The sequence below is a fragment of the Dama dama genome, chromosome 33, assembly GCF_033118175.1.
Source record: "Dama dama isolate Ldn47 chromosome 33, ASM3311817v1, whole genome shotgun sequence".
In the NCBI taxonomy this organism is placed as follows: domain Eukaryota; kingdom Metazoa; phylum Chordata; class Mammalia; order Artiodactyla; family Cervidae; genus Dama; species Dama dama.
In genome coordinates, this window is record NC_083713.1 from 8,234,722 (window position 1) to 8,257,276 (window position 22,555).

Here is a 22,555-nt window from a genome sequence, read left to right on the forward strand (position 1 = left end):
ACCGCGCCGGGGGTGGGGGGTGGGGGGGTGGGGGCAGGGCTAAAGGACAGGGGAGGCAGGAAGCCTACAGCACCCGGTATTCCCAGGCGGTCTCCCACCCAAGTACTAACCAGGCCAGACCCTGCTTCGCTTCCCAGATCAGACAAGATCTGGCGCGTTCAGGGTGGTATGGCCCTAGACGGAGGTGGCTGCAGCCAGGCGCCTTAAGAACCTTAAGAGCCCTGCGTTGCGCCTCCCTTTGGGTCTGACTTGCCTGCCGATCAGGCCAGCCGGCCACTCCTCTCCAAGGGCCGCGGCCTGCACTGGAGCCGCACAACCTGCGACCGGACTCCGGTCGGCCAGGGCCGGCAGCCCGGGGGGCGTCCAATGCCGCCCCGCCTCCGCACACCGCCAAGCCGGCCAGAACCCGCCTGGCCCGGCCCGGGGCCCCGGAGGGCTTCCTGGATCCCGAGTGGCCGGCTGGCGGTGCATGCCTGGGCCTGGGGTTGGGGTGAGGGGCGCGGAGGTCTCCGCGCCCTCCCGCCCTGGGCCTCTCCAGGCCCGCCCCCTGTCGGCGCCCCCCCCCCCCCACCCCGCCCCACTCGCGTTCGAGGCTCAGGGCCATGTGGCCCCAGAGGTGTCTGATTCGGGCCCGCCGCCGACCGCGGCCCTCGGTCCTCTGAGCCTCCCGCGGGCCTAGGCGTAGCGCAGCCGGGGCCCTGAGCGCCCATCCTGCCAGGCACCTGCCCGGGGCCCAAACCCACCACGAGCCACCGGCGCGGTCCACCCGAGCGCCTCAGCCCCGCCCCTTCGCCCCACCGTGGCCCCCCTTGTCCCCACGCCACCCGCCAAGCACGGGACCTTCCTGAGGGCCTTCACACTCTTCCTTAAAGAGTTCTACGTGAATTGAAGACAGGATCTACTGGATTTTCACCAACTGCTAAAACAGACAGACAGACAGTTACTTTGATCCTTCTTGCCTTACTGTGAGCTGTGACAGTAGGGAACCTCATGGCTGCTGCACTCAACGCTTTCATTCATTCTCTTGTTTAAAAACAGGGATTCATTGAGCTGCATGGGAGATGAATTCTGTCATTAGAAACTTTGCCACCAGGCGTAAGAAATATATTTATAACTCATTTCTTTCAGGAAACAGGTTTCAAGATCTCCATGAGAAGTCTTTTATTAAGATGAATCACAGCTTTTGTCAGGTTCTCCAGAAGTACTCTTATTTTTAACTCCCAAGGAGAATCGCGATAATAGAACTAAATGAACCTAGTAGGTTATTTTCTCTCTAATGGCACCCGTCTTTATTCACAGGAATCCGGTCTACGTATTTCCTGGGCTTCCCTGGTGGCTCAGGTGGTGAAGATTCTGTCTGCAATGCAGGAGACCTGGGTTCCATGGCTGGGTTGAGAAGATCGCCTGGAGAAGGGAATGGCAACCTCTTCCAGTATTCTTGCCTAGAGAATTCCATGGACAGGGGAACTTGCAAGGCTACATAGTCCATGGAGTCACCAAGACTCGGACACAACTGAGCAACTAATACACGTATTTCTTACTATTTGCTTCGTAGAAGCAATCATTCATAGCCTTTTATAGCACTTTCTAAAGAACGTGTGGTGCCTTTTTCTTTGTTGTAAGCTGCACTAGGTCTTGGTTGCCACACAAGGGATCTTTAATTGTGGCGGGCAAACTCTCACTTGCAGTGTATGGCATCTAGTTCACTGACCAGAGATTGAACCCAGGCCCCTGCATTGGGAGCAGCCACTGGATCACCAGGGAGGCCCTCTAAAGAACTCTTCAAGTGCAACTTTTTGGATGTTCACAGCAGCTCTGGGCAGTCCTAGTGATGATACTGTTCTGCACTCTCGAGCCCGTGTCCTCCCCGAGGGACACAGGGGCCAAGCAAGCAGATAGATGCTACCCCAGCGTCAGACCGCAGGGCCAGACTGGCTGTGTAAACTCCCCTCCAGTGATGTCCTCTTTTTACTGTTCCTCTGGTAAACTCAGTACTGTTTTCCTTGGAGCGTGGGTTTAAAAAGGAAATCCTAGATGTGTTCCAACATTACTGCCCACTTTTAGGTGGATTGATATCTACCTAGGACTTGTTTATTAAACCCACCTGCCTGAGTACTGTGACTTGATTGGAGTTTTCTTGAAGTCACTCCTCAAGTATTGTGATGGCTTTCTCTGACATTAATAGATTTTTTAAAATGATACGTGTTGGGTGTTGGCGTATGGCTATGAAGAAAGGGGAGAATCTGTTGCTATTGCAAACCAATTATGGAGGCAACTTCAAAAGGAAATCTGAACTGTAACTATGTTTCTATTTATGTAAAATACTGTCCTTACCTTGCAGTCTGTAGTTGATGTGCACAGACACAGCAGTGGCTCGCGGGCTGCTCTTCTGCCATCTTCCTGTCCTCCTTCAGTCCCTGCATGTGTATAGGAACTTCAGTGAGATAATGGGGCATTTAACAGAGATTGCTCTGCGCAACACTGTCTTTAGTGTTTCTATTTTAAGTTTCCTAGGACGTTAATTTATATGCAAATAAAAGACACAATAAGAGAGTTCTGTGCCTATTGTGTATAGGTAACCTGAAAGTAAATGCAAGATATTGATCCCAGAGGGAAAATAAGTTAGAGCGTCTGTGTTCAAAGATTTTTGAAAGTTCTTATTTCAGGCTGAACCGTTGTTGGTGACCCGTGAAAGTCGCTCAGTCATGTCTGACTCTGCGAACGCATGGACTATACAGTCCATGGAATTCTCCAGGCCCGAATACTAGAGTGGGTAGCCTTTCCCTTCTCCAGGGGGTCTCTGCAACCCAGGGATGGAACCCAGGTCTCCTGCATGCCAGGTGGATTCTTCACCAGCTGAGCCACCAGGGAAGCCTGAACACTTATCAGCAGTTAAGGATTTAACAAATGCTAGATTGGAAAGCATTTGTTAAAAATAATAATTCTGCTACATTAAAATATATTTTCTTAAGTTCAAATTTTTTCAATGCAGTTGTAGGGAAGAAGTCTTTCCCCCTTATGGTAATATCAGTATGTTAATGCCTAAGAAGTCCTTTTTCGAAAAGTTACAAAAAAGACAAAAGGCGGAAAATTATGCCAATAAGGCACCACATAATGATGCAAAAAGATGGATACAGACAAGGAAAGAAGGAATAAAAACTAAGCATTATGCTACTGGGAAACCATCATGCAAGTTAATTCGGGGGGAGGGGGAACCTAATGGAAAACACTTGCTTCTACGCCATAAACCATCTTTGAATTCAGGTTTCATTGGATTTTTCTCGATAAACGTTTCGTCACCTATACGTTGGCTTGTCGTCTACTTTATGCAAAAGCCTGGAGCTCCTAACTACTAGGGGCTCTCCCATCCAAGTACTAACTATCCCTGCTTAGTTTCCCAGATCAGAAGACATCTGGCCCGTTCAGGGTGGTATGATCTTATGAGAGGGAGGCAGCTGGCGCCAGGCGCCTTCAAAGCCCTGCGCTGCGCCTCCCTTTCGCTCTGACGTGCCGGTCGAGCCGCACCTTTCCACGGGGCGCGCGCTGCACTTGAGCCGCCCGACTGGCGACCGAACTCGGGCCGGCCAGGCCCGGCAGCCCGGCCGACGCCGCCCCGTCCCCGCACACCGCCACCCTGGCAAGCAAGCCTGGCCCGGCCCGGGGGCCCGGAGGGTTGCCGGGACCACGAGCGGCCGGTCGGGCGTGCAGGCCTGGGCTGGGGGTTGGGGTGAGGGGCGCGGAGGTCTCGGCGCCCACCCACCCTGGGCCTCTCCAGGCCCGCCCCCCGCTCGGGCCCCCCACCCACCCCTCCGGACAGCTGCTCAGGCCCAAGTGGCCCCGGAGGTGTCTGGCTTGCGGCGGGCCGCCGCCGGCAACTGGAGCGCGGCAGCCCCGCCCCTTCGCCCGACCGCGGCCCCCCCTTGTCCCCACGCCGCCCGCCAAGCACGGGACCTTCCTGAGAGAGCGGACGAGCGACAGGCAGGGGCACGGACACGGACACACACACAGACACTCGCACGCACCCAGGCCAAGGGAGACAGCCGGCCGGCGCAAGCTCCTCAGCCAGAGCCAGACCCACAGCGCCTGTGAGAGGCCGGGGGTCAGGAGACTCAGAGGCAGAAAGAGACGAAGGTTCAGAGACAGACTCCCAGACGGCCAGAGGGAGATGAAGACAGACACGCGCGGACACACACACACACACACACACACACACACAGGTGGAGACAGACAGAGGGAGACAGACCGACTGACAGAAGGCAAACGGGAGACAGACACGGGAGAGAGGATGGCATCCGATCCGAGACAGACACACTGGCACAACCGTGACCACCCCAGAGAGAGGCCCTGCGGAAGAAGCCGCTTCCCCAAGGGAGGGGGCGTTCCCTTGGGGCGGCCCAGGCTGGACGCGGTGCCCTGGGGCTGGCAGTCCCCCGTGGGGTCCCCAAGACTTCCTCGCAGCCGAAGTCTCAAAGGTCCCCTTCAGCTTGGCTCCCTAAGGCAAGACCCAGCCCCCGTCCCCAGACCAGAGGGTGAGTGTGTGAGAGTGAGTGTGTGAGTGTGTCGGCGGGCGAGGCTGTGGTCAGGCCGACCGGGGGCCGGGTGCATACCCACGATGGACGGGGGAGGGTGTGGAGGCGTGGGGCTGGGGCTGGGGGTGGGGAATCTGTGTGGTCCTCTTGCTGTCTCTCCCTCCCTCTTTCTTCTTCTTTTTTTTAAAGGTAAGATGTTTTTATTGAAATATTGGGAATATTCTCTGTACAGCAGCAGTCTCACTGAGAGGCAGTTTTGCTTCCCAAGTAACATTTGACAATGTTTGAAGACATTCTCGATTGTTAAATCTTGGGGAGGGGTGTTATGAGTATTTCATGGGTAAAAGACACAAATGAAAAATACTTCGGTTCAATTCTAAACACAGAGAATGTGCCAAATTCTCAAGAAACATTGTTCATATACTTAATTGACTTAATTTCCAAGGTCCTTATGCCTAGAGTAAGGAATCCAGAAACCACACCGTTTCTCGCCTAGCTTTACGCGGGACACGTGGGAGAACAAAAAGTAAGGTTTCACTCCATTAAATGACCTTAGTTTTCTCAGATGCAGTTTTCATAAGCTCACAAACTCCCGACCCACTCACCCTCCCCTGGGGTTGCAAATCTCTCCTTGGAGAAGCCAAAACAAAGAAAGCCCAATCCCGCACGGTGATCAGCGAAGTGCTGAGGAAACCGTCCCTCAGGGTTTCAAGGCGCTGCTCCCGCAAAGGGCCTGCCCACCTAATCACTGCCGGGCAAATGAAGGAGTACAACCTGCTCGAGAAACGCTCACTCAAGGGAGGCTTTGACGCCAGAGCCCCGGGCCCAGACCCCACAGAGAGCAATCGCTCCTCAGAGCCTCAAGGGCCAGGCCTCGGGGCCCGCTCCCCCAGGGCAGAAGGTGCGCGCTAGGGCGCGAGACTGGGGCGCCGAGAGGGCCTGGGACGCCCCGCGCACCCGCCCACCCGCCCTCCCAGAGTGGAGGAGGAGCCCGCCGGTCTCCGGCCCCCACCACCCCGGCCCCCGACTTACCGCGGTGCGCTGGGGGAGGGAAAGTGTCAGGAGTGAGGGTCTAGGCCGCACCACCACCCGCCGCTCAGAGAGCAGCGCGCGGCCGCCACGAAACGGTCGCCGCCGCCGTCTCCAGCACCGATACCGACCGCCGCTCCGGGCGCAGCGCGTAGGGGGCCCGACTGCGTCGCTCGCCGCCCGCCGCCAGAGGCTCGCTGAGCGCGCTCCCCCTCGCTGTCTGTGCATTGGCAGACGCCGCCGCCACTCTATCTACATCCGCCCTGTTCTTCATTGGACCACGGGTCTTTTGAAACCGAACGTGAGGGTTGTGAGGGTTGTCTCTGCCAGACTAGGACTCTCTCCCCTCTTTCTGAGTCTCCCTTCCCTGTGCTTTGCAGCTCTTCACCTGTCCGGGGCGGGGTGTGTCTGTGTGTCTCTGTGTGTCTCTGTGTGTCTCTGTCTGTTTGTGTGTCTGTGTGTCTGTGTGTGTGTGTGTGTGTGTGTGTGTGTGCGCGCGCGCGAACGGTCGCCTGGGAGTACTGGGCTGGGGCTCGGGCTGGGGCAGCCCCCGGGATTGCCTGAGGCATGCCAAGGGAGCCCCAGATGGAGACCCGACTGTCATCTGGTTTCCTGGAAGCCAAATCCGGAGGCAACCCAGGCCTGGGGCGGGAGTCGGGGCCCCGGCCACCCACCGGGGGAGGGGCTGGGGCTGCGGGGACCCAAGAGTTGGGTTGACGGTGTGTCCGACGGCCGCCGGCTGGCCGGCCGGCTGGAAGGCAGCCGACGGCTCTGAGCGCGCCGGGTGCGAGGGGCCAGGGGCGGGTGGGGCTCAGGGTGGCCAACCGCGCCCGGTGGGGGGGGTGGGGGGGTGGGGGCAGGGCTAAAGGACAGGGGAGGCAGGAAGCCTACAGCACCCGGTATTCCCAGGCGATCTCCCACCCAAGTACTAACCAGGCCAGACCGTGCTTTGCTTCCCAGATCAGACAAGATCCGGCGCGTTCAGGGTGGTATGGCCCTAGACGGAGCTGGCTGCAGCCTGGCGCCTTAAGAACCTTAAGAACCCTGCGTTGCGCCTCCCTTTTGGTCTGAGTTGCCTGCTGGTCAGGCCAGCCGGCCACACCTCTCCAAGGGCCGCGGGCTGCACTTGAGCCGCACGACCTGCGACAGGACTCCGGTCGGCCAGGGCCGGCAGCGCGGCGGCCGTCCGACGCCGCCCCGCCTCCGCATACCGCCAACCCCGGCTACAACCCGCCTGGCCCGGCCAGGGTTTGCTTAAATACAGCAAAACTCTACACATTTTCACATCTCTTAGCATCTGTCTGAGGTAAAGCTTGACCTAATACATGTGGTATTTTAAAGTTTATCTGTGAAATGCAAACCAGAGCATCTCCAAATCTCCCAAATAGTATTGCCTATCAAAAGTGCAAGTGAAACTCACAGTCGTGTCTGACTCCTTGTGACCCCATGGCCTATACAGTCTGTGGAATTCTCCAGGCCAGAACAGTACCGTGGGTAGCCTTTCCCTTCTCCAGGGGATCTTCCCAACCCAGGGATCAAACCCTGGTCTCCTGCGTTGCAGGCGGATTCTTCACCAGCTGAGCCACAAGGGATGCCCAAGAATACTGGAGTGGGTAGCCTATCCCTTCTCCAGGGGATCTTCCTGACCCAGGAATCGAACCGGGGTCTCCTGCATTGTAGGCAGATTCTTTACTAATTGAGCTATCAGGGAAACCATTCTTGGCTATTGGTGATGTGCAAAATAGTTATTCCAGCATGGTTTAAATCAATATGATTTCCCATTCTTGCTTTTGAGCTGCGTATAATACCCTCTAGAGGGACTTCTCTGGCAATCCAGTGGCTAGGATTCTGAGCTTCCATTGTAGTGGGGCAGAGGTTAATTCCTGCTCAGGGAACTCAGATCCCACATGCCAGATAAACTATAAGACTCTCTGAAATGCAGTAATTTTACTTAAAAATGGTAGTTCTTATTCAGAAATTAATCAAATTAAATCTGGAAGAAATTTGATCCGAAAACTGTTATAAGATTTTTAAAACAAAAAGTGCCTATTTACCTATTGCAATCATTGTCTATGCCTATCTGCTTTGGGAGAAAGAAAAGTACAGTTGAATTATTAAGTCATGCAACAAAAATAAAAGATTTTGATTCTCCTGAATTTTCTTTTTCATTCAAAAATAGCTCCAGGCTTCTTTTCCTCCCAAGTGTCTTCTTTTTTCCTTGAAACTCTCAAGCTAAAACTTAGTAATTCTAAATTTGTGTATTTCTGGGAGAGGATTCTCTACATTTTAACAGAAGGTAGAGAACTTTATAGGCTGACCAAAACACAAACTTATGCTTTATGGAGAATCTGGATGATTTTGATTTTAATGTCTCTATCATTCACAGAGATGTTTCAAAACAGCCTAAATACTTCATTGCCTAAGTGTATGAAGAAATTTGAGTAGATCACCCTATCTTGGATTTGAGTCTAGTCCTCAGAAGGGAAAATCCCTTCAAGATTATTTGTTGTTTACACAGAAAAGCAGCCCAGCCAAAAACTGCTGGACATGACAGAACCTGATCAACTTTTAAGTGAAGGGATGGTTCTGTTTTGAACTCACTGATTATTCTGAAAGGCAGGCATTTCTCTTGATGGGATTAACTAGCAAAGACTAGTTCCTCCAAGAAAACTTCTTTCAGCAGGGAAAGTTGATTTGATGACAGACTGGTCAATCTTGAGGGTTTCATAAATTTTGCTTTTGGAATATGATGTGACAGAAGAATACTGACAAGTAAAGCTACACCATCTGCTGCAAAGCCTGCCTCGCCCACCTCAACCCCTACTATAACCAGGCTCTCTCCAGAACAACACAGAACCTTGTATTTGCTCTGTATTGTGCCACACATACCACCATGACTTACTGGGGATGCGCAGACATGTTGACAACTTCTGCAAGAGAAGGGCCACGCCCTGTGTATCTCTGTGGTCCTGGTGACCAGTCTGACTCATGATGTGCTCAGGCGTCTGCATCCTGGGCTCTGAATTCAAGGATTCAACCAAATGCAGATCCAAACTATTTGGGGGAAAGTTCCATAAAGTTCCCAAAGGTAAACTAGAATTCCCTGCACTCCAGCAGTCACTGACACAGCATGTCTGTCACATGAGGCGTTATAAGTCCCTGAGGTGATTAAAAGTGCACAGGAGGGCAGGGTGGGGTGTTCTATGCAAGAACTGTGTCATTTTATTTAAGGGACTTCAACACCTTTTTTGCATCAATGCTCCCTCGTGCCCCCTTCCCTGCAGATATCCAGAGATGACTATATAACTGTTGCTCAGTTGCTAAACCGTCCCCGCCTCTCTGCGACCCATGGACTGCAGCATGTCAGGCTTCCTTCACTATCACCCTGAGTTTGCTTACACTCATGTCCACTGAGTCAGTGATACCATCCAACCATCTCATCCTATGTCGCCCTCTTCTCCTCTTGCCCTCACTTTTTCCTACCATCAGGGTCTTTTCCAAAGAGTCAGCTCTTCACATCAAGGGGTCAAAGTACTGGAGCTTCAGCTTCAGCATCAGTCCTTCCAATGAATATTCAGGGTTGATTTCCCTTATGATTGACTGGTTTGATCTCCTTGCATTTCAAGGGATTTTCAAGAGTCTTCTCTAGCACTACAATTCAAAAGCTTCAATTCTTTAACATTCAGCTTTCTTTACGGTCCATCTCTCACATCCATACAGGACTACTGGAAAAACCATTGCTTTGACTAGATGGACCTTTGTTGGCAAAGTCATGTCTCTGCTTTTTAATCTGCTGTCAAGGTTTGTCACAGCTTTACTTCCAAGGAGCAAGCATCTTTTAGTTCCCTGGCTACAGTCACTGTCTACAGTGATTTTCGAGCCCAAGAGAGAATATCTGTCACAGTTCCCATTTTTCCCCCATCAATTTGCCATGAAGTGATGGGACCAGATGCCACGATATTTGTTTTTTTAAATGTTGACCGTTAAGCCAGCTTTTTCACTCTCCTCTTTCACCTTCATCAAGGGGTTCTTTAGTTCCTCTTTGCTTTCTGCCATTAAAGTGCTATCATCTGCAGATTTGAGATGGTTGCATTTCTCCTGGCAATCTTGATTCCAGCTTGTGATTCAGCCAGCCCAGCATTTCACATGATATACTCTGCATAAAGTGCTTCCCAGGTGGCACTAGTGGTAAAGAACATGCCTGCCAATGCAGGTAATATGTAGGAGATATGGGTTTGATCCCTGGGAAGGGAAGAGCCCCTGGAGGAGGGCATAGCATCCCACTCCAGTATTCTTGCCGGAGGAGAATCCATGGACAGAGGAGCCTGGCAAGCTGCTGTCCACAGGATCACACAGAGTTGGACACGACTGAAGTGACTTAGCATGCATGCGTGCACTCTGCATATAAGTTAAATAAGCAGGGTGACAATATACAGCCTTGACATACTACTTAGCAGGTAGGAAATTCTTAAAACGTTGAAAAGTTAAATCAGTAATCCAACGGGAAGACAGAAGGCCTCCAAGTCCAGAGAGAAGACAGAGGTCAAAGGAGGAAAGATAATGACAGGACACTGGAAACAAGAAATAATGAGGACGCAATGACATGCAGAACACGCCAGCTGTCTACCATCACCTGAAGAGCACAGTGAGAGTCCATGTGAGGTAATGCCAATCCAAAACAGACACCTAAGCATGCATGAGGCAGAACTAGTTATTTCACGTGTTAGGACACAAACAAGTAGATGAAGAAGTAAGAAAGTTACGCTCAGCAAAAGCACCTGTGAATTTACTCATCTGTGTATTCATTCAATATCACTCTCTCATGTAGGAATCATCAATGTGTTACTCAGGAGTATGAGTATAAAGGTGTAAGAAGCAGGACTAAAAGGGATGCCCAGGTGGCACAGTGGTAAAGAATCTGCTTGCTAATGCAGGCGATGCAAGAAAGAGATGTGGGTTCAATCTCTGTGTTGGGAAGATCCCCTGAAGTAGGAAATGGCAACCGACTCCAGTATTCTTGCCAGGAAAATTCCACAGAAACAGAAGCCTGGCAGACTACAAGTCCACAAGTGCAGCAAAGAAGCAGACATGACTGAGCGCGAGCGTGTGCGCTAAACACCACAGATTTTTAAGCAGTATTCGTCAAATCTACACAGTTTACTATTCATCAGTACACTAAGACCAACTGCTTCTTCTAGCCCATAATGTCAGTTTTCTCCTTGCAAACTTGTGCAAATCTTGTAAAACAAGAGTCAGTTATTTTCTACCTGTTAAGGCCCCAAATTCTTTTTCTTATCGGCAACCATCAACTATGTCAGACTAGTGACTACCAATCTGTACAAGAACGTAAAGGTCATCCGGATAATTCTGACTCTGTTTGGCCCACAAAGTGAAGTTAGTCTCAAGGGTTCTTCGCTGGTCCATCAGTTTAAAGTCAGGCTTTCAAAAGGACGAGTATTAGGGATTTATTCATCCACCCTTTCAATCAAAGGCCGACTGATTACTGTACACCAGATACTGGAGATGAAAATATATATACTGGGCTTCACGTTCAAGGAAAATCCCACCACACAACATTCCATGCTGCTCATAACACCATTCTTATTTGCTCAACCCTGCTACAGCGATCTTCCACTGCTTTTAAAACTGTATGTAACTCTTTCTATATACGAAGGAGGTGCTAGTGAGCTCACTATCACTCCACAGTTCCTGCCAAAATAGGTTCTTTTCACCAAACATATGGACAATGCAACCACACATTCACATATCAGTTAACCACATAAAAGAATTTCCAAGTTTCAGACATTCGAATAACAAGCCCTCCCTCTCCCAGCCTCACAAGACCAAATTGTTTCCGTCTCCAGCACAGGGACTGCGTACCCCTTCCCACTCCCACCCCAATTATCTGCAGGTTTCTACCAGAGTTTCCTTTTCCCATGACTTCCCGTCTGCCTAAAAATGAAATAGACCCAGTGCTGCTCAGGGAGAGGCTCTCACTCACCACTCACGAGTGTCACTAGTGTTCGCCTCGTTCCTCCCTGAGACTCACGGCACCTAACACCCCAGACAGAGCGCTCACCCACCCGCTGGCCAGAGCAGAGGGCATTCCTGGCTGCCACGGGTCACCACGTATTTTGACCTCCATGGGCCGAAACCAACATACCCTGCAACTGATGGCTGCTCCTCCAGCTCCTGAGAGAAACTGTAGCTCCCAGAGAGGAGAGGCTTGGGAGCAGGCGACGCACAGGGAGGGGAGGCTGTCGAGAGAGACCGTGGGCTTTTCTGTGGCCAAGTCTGTTGACAGTGCTCAACCAGTGTTCTCAAGTGGGGTTCCAGGGAACACTGACTTGGGTCCTGAGATTCATTAAGAATTGCTGGGTGGTACATACTATAGTAATAAGGGGGTTCCAACGTAGCTCAGTGGGAAAGAATCGCCTGTAATGCAGGAGACATGGGTTCAATCCCTGGGTTGGGAGGATCCCCTGGAGAAGAAAATGGCAACTCGCCCTAGTATCCTTGCCTGGTGAATCCCACAGACAGAGGAGCCTGGCAGGTGGGGTAGCAAGAGAGTCAGACACGACTTAGTGACTAGACAACGCCACGCTAAATAAATACTTCCAGAAGTTATGTTGTTGAAAGAGCTATGCCATTTTGACAGCAATCCTCATAATCAACTGACTATAAAACAAGTGTGCGTGTCAGAAAGAGACAGAGCGGATGTGATACAAATGCTCCTGAAGAGCCAGGGTTCCCAGGGATGCAAGTGGAAACACTGTGCGAGCCAGACTTTCACCAGCTCCCTCACTCAGCCTCGACCGTCCCCGCAGGATTTTATACTCAATCTCATCTGCAGACCCTTGCCTTGATCCTCAAAGGGCATCAACTCTCGCCCTCGTGTCTGCCGCATGGCATTGCTTCCTGTCATCACAGCATCACACCCTCTGTCCCTGGACTTCCCCTCACCCCCAGTGACCGCCTCCAGCCCCCCTCACCTGACCCGCACCCACCCAACCACCCGGGACAAATGTCTTCAGCCTGTGTTTCTGTGATCAGCTCGGGTTTTCCCTCCACATCCACACAGGCAACTACTCCCTAGACATTTTCATCTGGACACTGCAGAAGCATCTTGGACCAAAACACTCTAAAGATACATCTTGCTCATGTCTTCTTCAGTGGTCCTGATGACAGTAAAGCAGGAATGAGTCGCCCACCTGGGAGCTGATGGACGGCCGAGTCTCGGAACTGCTCACCATCCTCCACCCCCACTGCTCTGCCCTCTCCATCCCCACGTGTGGAGCCTCCGTCTGTCCACGACGCGGGGGTCCACCTGGTCCCCATCATATCCAAGGCTCGGATACCTGTCCTAAATGGTGGGCCGCTCGGCTGTAAAGGTGTGGATCTGCGCCTGTGCTCCCATCGTCCCCACTCATACCTGTGTCACAGTATCCTGTGGACGATATCACTATCCTCACTCTTGGACGCACACAGAGACCCTGGGCCCCTGCTAAGCTCCCAGGGCCTGGCCCCCTTCCCCGCCCCCTTGTCTGTGTCCTGCCCGCTCCCGCTGAGCAAGTCTGCCCTCACCAGCTTCCCTTCGGTTCCTCATCCACAAACGCCACATCCTTTATCTAGAACATCCCCCACACCTCTCACCCTGGCCACACCTACAGCCACCTGGCTTCAGCTCCAGCCTCTCTGCTCTGGGGAGGCCTCCTTCCCCCTCCACCAGCCGCATCCCCCTGTATCACGGCAGCACTGGAGGAATGCACGTTTCCTTCAAGCACACGTCACAGCCGTGAACAGATACACGAGGTCCAGTGCCCAGAGCAGAAAGAAACCGACATAAGCACATGGATAACGTCAATTTTCTCCTCAATGAAATAAAGCAGATGGTTACTAAACACGAGATGTAGTAGTAATAAAAGAGTGGCGCTTACCATACATGTAAATCACTGTGAACTCACTCTTTTCTTTCTAACCTCCTGTCTCCTCGTTCAGTCTCTTTTCTCTTCTTTACGCAGTGGAAACAGTGACCACCAGGAGTGGAGACAGTGGCTGTCTGATTCTGGGGAAGCACAGGTCACAGGACGCGGAGACGTCGGTCAGGAGCGCAGTCCTGCGCTGGATGCGGGCTGAGGGAGCCTGCCCTGGCCTCCGGGGCAGCGTTCCCATCTCTGCCCCTGTGCTCGCCTGACAGCACCAGCGGCACGGCGCTCTCCCTGTGATTTACCTGAACGCCTCCCCTCTCTCCGCTCCCCTCAGCTCCTCCTCCTGTCCTGCCTGAGCTCTAGACTTCCTTCTCCCTCCTTCACAGGCCTCTCTCTCCCCTTCTCCAGCTCAGAATCTCAGAGGCAAACTGACTTCCCTCACCGAGTGCTTGGTGTTTGAATCTCCATCATCTGGCTTTTGTTCTTCCACTAAGCTCAACAATGACCTTCTGGAGCCAAGAGTCTCACCTATAGGAGAACAAGAGCTGCTGTCTGTTGCGCCCTTAGGAACAGGCAGGCGCCTGCAAGGTGTCCTGTGTGTACAAGTGTCATGGAGCCCTGACAGACGGGCGTCATCACCAAGAGGCTCATCCCCAGTGTATGAAGAAAACGCAGATCTCGGGCCTCGTCCAGTGAGGTCCAGGCCCTCACCCATCACCTCCTGACGTCAAGGGCCAACACCAATGTCTCTCCACAGGAGCTCTACTGAGCCCCAGGCTAACTAACAAAGGGGTCTGGGGCCTTAGACACCAGCACATACAGGAAAACTATGAAAAATGCAGGGAAGGGGACCAGGCAGGAACGTCACAACCTGAGGAATGATGTAAGCTCCTGGGCTTTCTTTCCTCCTTCATCCCTGATGGGGTGCTAGAGAGGCCTGGACCCAGGACCAGCTCTACACAAAGGACTGGGGAAAGGATGTCTGGTAGGAAAAAACCTCATTTTTAATACTTGTTGACCAACCAAAAATGAAAAGAAAACTGACCCCTCTTGGAGTCAGTGTGGCCAAGTGGAGAACCGAACATTCCCCCTGACCTGCAGGGATGCGCTAAAGCTGGTTGGCAGGAGGATGTGCTGCCCAGAAACCCACTGCCCCAACCTCCTCCCTGGTGTCTGAGCAGGGGGCAGATGGCACTCCTACCCCCCACCCAGCAGCAACAAGGCAGAATGAGGTGGCGCAGAGGAGTGACAGTGAGCCTACTATCTAACAAGAAAATGGGCAAAAGACAGAGACTTCACTGAGAGAACACACAGAAGATAAACACATGCTAAGATGGTCATTTTCTCCAGTGGTCATGCATGGATGTGAGACTTGGACTACAAAGAAAGCCGAGCGCAGAAGAATTGATGCTTTTGAACTGTGGTGTTGGAGAAGACTCTTGAGAGTCCCTTGGATCTCTCAAGAGATCCAACCAGTCCATCTTAAAGGAGATCAGTCCTGGGTGTTCATTGGAAGGACTGATGCTGAAGCTGAAACTCCAATACTTTGGCCACCTGATGCGAAGAACTGACTCATTGGAAAAGACGCTGATGCTGGGAAACACTGGGGGCAGGAGGAGAAGGGGATGACAGAGGATGAGATGGTTGGATGGCATCACCGACTCAATGGACATGGGTTTGGGCGGACTCTGGGAGTTGGTGATGGACAGAGAGGCCAGGCGTGCTGCAGTTCATGGGGTCGCAAAGACTCGGACCTGACTGAGCAACTGAACTGAACTGAAGATGGTCATTTACCATTAGAAAATTGCCCATTACAATGATGAAGAGATATTGCCATACATCCATCTATTACAACAGCTAAAAATTTTTAAATGGTGACAGTAGCAAGGATGTAGCAAACTTAGATCTCTCACATATTGCCTCTGAGAATATTAAAATGGTACAGCCATTCTGTGGCTTTTAGTCTGTTTGCCCTTTGATGGACAAGGATAAGAGGCTTATGAAGGCTTCCTGATGGGATAGACTGACTGTGGGGGATTCTGGGTCATGTTCTGATGGGTGGGGCCATGTTCAGTAAATCTTTAATCCAACTTTCTGTTGATGGGTGGAGTTGTGCTTCCTCCTTGCTATTTCAGTTCAGTCGCTCAGTCCTGTCCCACTCTTTGCAACCCTATGAATCACAGCACTCCAGGCCTCCCTGTCTATCACAGACTCCCAGAGCTTCCGCAAACACATGTCCATTGAGTCGCTGATGCCATCCAGCCATCTCATCCTCTGTCGTCCCCTTCTCCTCCTGCCCCCAGTCCCTCCCAGCATCAGGGCCTTTTCCAATAAGTCAACTCGTTGCACGAGGTGGCCAAAGCACTGGAGTTTTGGCTTCAGCATCAGTCCTTCCAATCAACACCCAGGACCGATCTCCTTTAGGATGGACTGGTTGGCTCTCCTTGCAGTCCAAGGGACTCTCCAGAGTCTCCTCTAACACCACAGTTCAAAAGCATCAATTTTTTGGCGCTCAGCTTTCTTCACAGTCCAACTCTCACATCCATACATGACCACTGGAAAAACCAGAGCCTTGAGTAGATGGACGTTTGTTGGCAAAGTAATGTCTCTGCTTTTTAATATGCTATCTAGGTTGGTCATAACGTTCCTCCCAAGCCATAAGCATCTTTTAATTTCATGGCTGAAATCACCATCTGCAGTGATTTTGGAGCCCCCCAAAATCAAGTCTGACACTGTTTCCACTGTTTCCCCATCTCTGTCCCACGAAGTGATGTGACCAGATGCCATGCTCTTAGTTTTCTGAATGCTGAGCTTTAAGCCAAAATTTTCACCCTCCCTCCTCTTTCACTTTCATCAAGAAGCTTTTGAGTTCCTCTTCTCTTTCTTCCATAAGGGTGGTGTCATCTGCATATCTGAGTTTATTGATATTTCTCCCGGCAATCTTGATTCCAGCTTGGGCTTCATCCAGCCCAGCGTTTCTCATGATGTACTCTGCATATAAGTGAAATAAGCAGGGTGACAGTATACAGCCTTGACCTACTCCTTTTCTTATTTGGAACCAGTCTGCTGTTCCATGTCTAGTTCTAACTTTTGCTTCCTTACCTGCATATAGGTTTCTCAAGAGGCAGGTCAGATGGTCTGGTACTCCCATCTCTTTCAGAATTTTCTGCAGTTGATTGTGATCCACACAGTCAAAGGCTTTGGCATAGTCAATAAAGCAGAAATAGATGTTTTTCTGGAACTCTCTTGCTTTTTCGATGATCCAGTGGATGTTGGCAATTAGATCTCTGGTTCCTCTGCCTTTTCTAAAACCAGCTTGAACTTCTGGAAGTTCACGGTTCATGTATTGCTGAAGCCTGGCTTGGAGAATTTTGAGCATTACTTTACTAGCATGTCAGATGAGTGCAATTGTGCGGTAGTTTGAGCACTCGTTGGGATTGCCTTTCTTTGGGATTGGAATGAAAACCGACCTTTTCCAGTCCTGTGGCCACTGCTGAGTTTTCCAAATTGGCTGGCATATTGAGTGTAGCACTTTCACAACATCATCTTTTAGGATTTGAAACAGCTCAACTGGAATTCCATCACCTCCACTAGCTTTGTTCATAGTGATGCTTTCTAAGGCCCCCTTGACTTCACATTCCAGGATGTCTGGCTCTAGGTGAGTGATCACACCATCATGATTATCTGGGTCGTGAAGATCTTTTTTGTACAGTTCTTCTGTGTATTCTTGCCACCTCTTCTTAATATCTTCTGATTCTGTTGGGTCCATACCATTTCTGTCCTTTATCAAACCCATGTTTGCAAGAAATGTTCCCTTGGTATCTCTCATTTTCTTCAAGAGATCTCTAGTCTTTCCCTTTCTGTTGTTTTCCTCTATTTCTTCACACTGATTGTTGAGGAAGGCTTTCTTATCTCTCCTTGCTAGTCTTTGGAACTGTGCATTCAAATGGGAATATCTTTCCTTTTGTCCTTTGCTTTTCGCTTCTCTTCTTTTCACAGCTATTTGTAAGGCCTCCTCAGACAACCATTTTGCCTTTTTGCATTTCTCTTCCATGGGGATGGTCTTGATCCCTGTCTCCTGTGCAATGCCACGAACCTCCGTCCATAGTTCCTCAGGCACTCTGTGTATCAGATCTAGTCCCTTAAATCTATTTCTCACTTCCACTGTACAGTCATAAGGCATTTGATCTACGCCATACCTGAATGGTCTACTGGTTTTCCCTACTTTGTTCAATTTAAGTCTGAGTTTGGCAATAAGGAGTTCATGATCTGAGCCACAGTCAGCTCCCGGTCTTGTTTTAATGACTGTAGAGTGCTTCTCCATCTTTGGCCGAAAAGACTATAATCAATCTGATTTTGCTGTTGACCATCTGGTGATGTCTGTGTGTAGAGTCTTCTCTTGTGTTGTTCAAAGAGGGTGTTTCCTAGGACCAGTGCGTTCTCTTGGCAAAACTCTATTAGCCTTTGCCCTGCTTCATTCCGTACTCCAAGGCCAAATTTGCCTGTTACTCCAGCTATTTACCTGGGACCAAACTATGGTGGAGTTAAGGAATACATGGATGGCATCACCGACTCAATGGACATGAGTATGAATAAACTCTCGGAGTTCGTGATGACAGAGAGGCCTGGCGTGCTGCAGTCCATGGGGTCGCAAAGAGTCGGACAGGACTGAGTGACTGAACAGAACTGAACTGAATGAAGAGAACGGTGACCTCCCTCAAAAGATCCCATGCATGTACTGCTACAGTCCGTGCCCCCAACACCGCAGGAGGCCACCACCAACCCACGCCTTTGCCGCAGACTCCTGGACATCTACAGGCAACTCTCCTGTGGGGTCACTGTTTCTTTCTCCTGGGTCCTGGTGCTGACATCACCAACTGAACTGAACTGAACAGCAATTCTGGAAAATAGTCTGGCACCTTCTTAAAAATACATTCTAAACATACATTTAACATATGCTGGGCATTTCTCTCAAAAGGAGGAAACTGATCAGTTTAGTTCACTTCAGTCGCTCAGTCGTGCCTGCTTTTTGATGACCCCATGGACTGCAGCACGCCAGGCTTCCCTGTCCAACACGGACACCGGAGCTTGCTCAGACCCATGTCCATCGAGTCAGTGATGCCATCCGACGAGCTCATCCTCTGTTATCCCCTTGTCCTCTTGTCTTCAATGTTTCCCAGCATCAGGGTCTTTTCCAATGAGTCAGTTTTTCACACCAGGTGGCCAAAGTAGTGGAGCTTCAGTTTAAGCATCAGTCTTTCCAATGAAAATTCTGGACTGATATCCTTTAGGATTCACAGGTTGGATCTCCTTGCAATCCAAGGGACTCTCAAGAATCTTCTCTAACACCACAGTTCACATCAACTCTCCAATGCTCTGCTTTCTTTATGGTCCAACTCTCACATCTATACACGACTACCAGAAAACCCATAGGTCTGACTAGACAGAACTTTCTCAGCAAAGTAATGTCTCTGCTTTTTCAAATGCTCTCTAGGTTTGTCATAGATTTTCTTCCAAGGAGCAAGGGTCTTTTAATATCATGGCTGCAGTCACCATATGCAGTGATTTTGGAGCCAAAGAAAATAAAGTCTGTCACTGTTTCCATTGTTTCCCCATCGATTTGCCTTGAAGCCCTGGGACCGGATGTCATGATTCTAGTTTTCTCAATGTTGAGTTTTAAGCCAGCTTTTTCACTCTCCTCTAGCACTTCCATCAAGAGGCTCTTTAGTCCCTCTTCACTTTCTGCCATAAGGGTGGTATCATCTGCATATCTGAGGTTACTGATATTTCTTCAGGCAACCTTGATTCCAGCTGTGCTTCATCCAGCCCAGCATTTTGCACCCTGCATATAAGTTAAATAAGCAGGGTGACAATATACAGCCTTGACATACTCCTTTCCCAATTTGGAAAGGAGTCCATTGTTCCATGTTCAGTTCTAAGTGTTGCTTCTTGACCTGTATACAGATTTCTCAGGAGGCAGGTAAGGTGGTCTGGTATTTCCATCTCTTTAAGAACTTTCCACAGTTCGTTGTGATCCATACAGTCAAAGGCTTTGGCACAGTCAAGAAAGTAGATGTTTTTCTGGAACTCTCTTGATTTTACCATGATTCAACGGATGGAGGCAATTTGATCTCTTGCTCCTCTGCCTTTTCTAAATACAGCTTGAACATCTGCAAGTTCGTGGTTCAAATATTGTTGAAGCCTGCCTTGGAGACTTTGGAGCATTATTTTGCTAGCATGTGAGAAGAGTGCAATCGTCCAGTAGTTTGAATATTCTTTAGCATTGCCTTTCTTTGGGATTGGAGTGAAAACCGACCTTTTCCAGTCCTGTGGCCACTGCTGAGTTTTCCAAATTTCCTGGCACATTGAGTGCAACACTTTCACAGCAGCATCTTTTAGGATTTGAAATGGCTCAACTGGAATTCCATCACCTCCACTAGCTTTGTCTGTAGTGATGCTTCCTAAGGCCCATTTGACTTCACACTCTAGGATGTCTGATTCTAGATGAGGGATCACACCATCATGGTTATCTGGCTCATGAAGATCTTTTTTTGCATAGTTCGTATGTGCATTTTTGCCACCTCTTCTTAATATCTTCTGCTTCTGTTACATCCAAACCGTTTCTGGCCTTTATTGTGCTCATCTTTGCCTGAAATGTTCCCCTGGTATTTCTGATTTTCTTGAAGAGATCTCTAGTCTTTCCCATTCTGTTGTTTTTGTCTATTTCTTTGCATTGTTCACTGAGGAAGGTTTTCTTATCTCTTCCTGCTCTTCTTTGGAACTCTGCATTCAGATGGGTATATCTTTGCTTTTCTCCTTTGCCTTTAGCTTCGCTTCTTTCTCAGCTATTTGTAAGGCCTCCTTAGATGGCCATTTTGCTTTTTGCATTTCTTTTTCTTGGGGATGGTCTTGATCACTGCCTCCTGGACAATATCATGAACCTACGTCCATAGTTCTTCAGGCACTCTGTCTATCAGATCTAGTCCCTTGAATCTGTTTGTCACTTCCACTGAATAATCATAAGGGATTTGATGTAGGTCATACCTGAATGGTCTCCAACTGTTTGTGACACCACGGATGGTCATCTGCCAGGATCCTCTGTCCATGGGATTCTCCAGGCAAGAATACTGCAGTGGGTTGCCATTCCCCTCTCCAGGGCATCTTCCTGACCTAGGCATCGAATCCAGGTCTCCTGAATTGTAGGCAGATTCAGGGGTTTTCCCTACTTTCTTCAATTTAAGTCTGAACTTGGCCATAAGGAGTTCATGATCTGAGCCACAGTCAGCTCCTGGTCTTATTTTTGCTGACTGTATAGAGCCTCTCCATCTTTGACTGCAAATGATATAATCAATCTGATTCAGTTTTGAGCATCTGGTGATGTCCATGTATACAGTCATCCCCTGTGTTGTTGGAAGAGGCTGTTTCCTATGACCAGTGCGTTCTCTTGGCAAAACTCTGTTAGCCTTTGCCCTGCTTCATTTCGTACTCCAAGACCTATTACTATTCTGTTTTCCATCTCTTTAATTTTGTCATTTTGAAAGTGTTATATAAATGGAATCATATAGTATGTAACCCATAGCCTTTTGATACTGACTTATTTTCACTCAGTATAATTGTGTTGCAATACCGCCAAGTGTTGAGTGTATTGAAAGCTCATTTCTTTCCATTGCTGAATAGTAATCCATGGTGTGAATGCCCCATGTCCAAGGGCAAAGGAGAAGCCCCAACAAGAGGATAGGAAGGGTGAAATCATGTTCAGAATCAAGCCCCATTCCCACCAGAGATGCTCAGATGGCTCAAACAAAGCCTTGTGCACACCAGGACCCAGAGACCCCACAGAGACTGAGCCAGGCCTGCTTTGAGTGTCTGAGTGTCTCCTGCAGAGGCCTGGGTCAGCGGTGGCCAGCCATGGGGTCATGGGCTCTGGCTGCAGCAGACCTGGGTCATGCAGCGTGTGGCATAAGCCCTCGTGGAGGAGGTCACGGTTTGCACCACCACAGAGCCGCCGAGCAGATGACCCACAAACCGTACAATTATACCAAAGAAATTCTCGCACTGTTAAGAAAGTTCTAGAACCCACAACAGATTTCCCAACCTGGGGATCCAGCAGGGGGACTGAGAACCCCCAGGGAATTCTCTTTGGAGGCCAGTGAGATTTGATTACAGAACATCCACAGGACCGGGGACACAGATTTGGAGTACATGTTTGTTTGTACAAACACAGTACAATGCTTTGTGCACACCAGGAGCCAAGAGAGAGGGTCAGTGTCCCCACAAGAGACTGAGCCGGACTTTCTTCCGAGTGTCCAGGAGTGTCTGGTGGAGGCACGGGTCGACAGTGGCCTGCTGCGGGGTCCAGGCGCTGAACACAACAGTGTGTGCACACGTCCTTTTGAAGGTCACCATTACCACAATTACCCGGACCACACTTTGCCTCAGGCCAAACAACAGGGAGAGAACACAGCCCCGCCCATCAACAGAGAGTTGGATTCAAGACTTACTGAACATGGCTCCGCCCACCAGAATAAGACCTAGTTTCCCCCACAGTCAGTCTCTCCCATGAGGAAGCTTCCACAAGCCTCTTATTCTTATCCATCAGAGGGCAGACAGAATGAAAACCACAGTCACAGAGAACTAACCAAACTGATCACTTGGATCACAGCCTTGTCTAACTCAATGAAACTATGAGCCATGCCATGTAGGACCACCGAAGAGGGACGGATCACAGTGGAGAGTTCTGACAAAACGTGGTCCACAGGAGAAGGGAGTGGTAAACCACTTCAGTATTCTTGCCTTGAGAAACCCACGAACAGTAGGAGAAAACTTATATCAGCACAAAAAATATGCATATACCTATGGCTGACTCATGTTGGGGTTTGACAGAAAACAGCAAAATTCTGTAAAGCAATTATTCTTCATTAAAAAAAAAACCTTAATGTTCTGCTAGGGGTAATTGTAGTAATGGCAACCTCCTTCAAAAGGACTTGTGCCCGCACTGTTGTATTCAGGGCCTCTGACCCCCAGCAGGGCACTGTCGACCCATGCCTCCGCCAGACTCCTGGACACTCA

General features: G+C 50.0%; 1 long non-coding RNA gene and 2 pseudogenes across 1 annotated transcript in view; all 3 read right to left on the reverse strand.

The window, feature by feature from the left end:
* Nucleotides 1–22,555, reverse strand: part of LOC133051237 (uncharacterized) — a 49,969-nt gene that overhangs the window by 6,008 nt on the left and 21,406 nt on the right. Inside the window, exon 2 of the long non-coding RNA XR_009691806.1 lies at nt 2,335–2,417. This is a non-coding gene — a long non-coding RNA (uncharacterized LOC133051237). The remainder of the gene's footprint in view (nt 1–2,334; nt 2,418–22,555) is intronic.
* LOC133051379 (5S ribosomal RNA) lies at nt 62–180 on the reverse strand (annotated as a pseudogene).
* LOC133051374 (5S ribosomal RNA) lies at nt 6,443–6,561 on the reverse strand (annotated as a pseudogene).